The sequence below is a fragment of the Haliaeetus leucocephalus genome, unplaced genomic scaffold (assembly GCF_000737465.1).
Source record: "Haliaeetus leucocephalus isolate CR32 unplaced genomic scaffold, Haliaeetus_leucocephalus-4.0 Scaffold339, whole genome shotgun sequence".
NCBI lineage: Eukaryota > Metazoa > Chordata > Aves > Accipitriformes > Accipitridae > Haliaeetus > Haliaeetus leucocephalus.
In genome coordinates this window covers 13027126-13027826 of record NW_010972775.1, presented here as the reverse complement: position 1 = coordinate 13027826, position 701 = coordinate 13027126, and positions in this window count along the sequence as shown.

Below are 701 nucleotides of genomic sequence, written 5' to 3'. Positions count from 1 at the left end.
CCCCGGGGCCCCCAGAGGGGTCGGCGGCCTGAGGCCGCGGCGCCCGGGCGGCGGGGGAAAGCCCGCCGGGGGGGAAGGACTGATTCCCACCGATTAGGATTTGATACAAAGCACGTTGACATAAATAGGATTGAGATGTGCGGGGCGCTTTCCTTGGCTCCTGCGCAGGTTTTAAGGAGGTGATACCTGAAATATTTGGATTTTAACAGGAAGGTGCAGCTGAAAAGTGCAAAGCCAGCGTGGCGCCTACAGCCGTAGCCCTGTGGCTGTTGATAATGCGATTTCAGTGTATTTCAGGCGTAAAAAAAGCTTAGAGATGTGTTGACTACTGCGTGAGGAAAGTAGGATGACATGAAGCCTTTTTGGCAGCTAAATAATTATGCGTAAACCAAAATAATCCCGTTTTGGCATCTGCTTCAGCGACATATTTACGCTCCCACCTGGTGCTGTAGATGGTGGTTAGTCCTGTCACCTTTAAAACACGTGAAGTGGTGTGTGAGCATCAAAGCTCCCGGAACGAGGTCCTGTGCACTTCCAATAGCTAGAGGCGGGGAACTGCACCTCCCCTCCTGTAATTCTGCGACCCTGGGTGTTATTAGTAATTTATGAAGTGCCACAGCAGTTATTAACAGCTCGCTGCCCAAAGGATTTGCAGTATGGGGATGTGGTGTTGCCTCTCTCCTCTGAACGGCTGGTGGCAT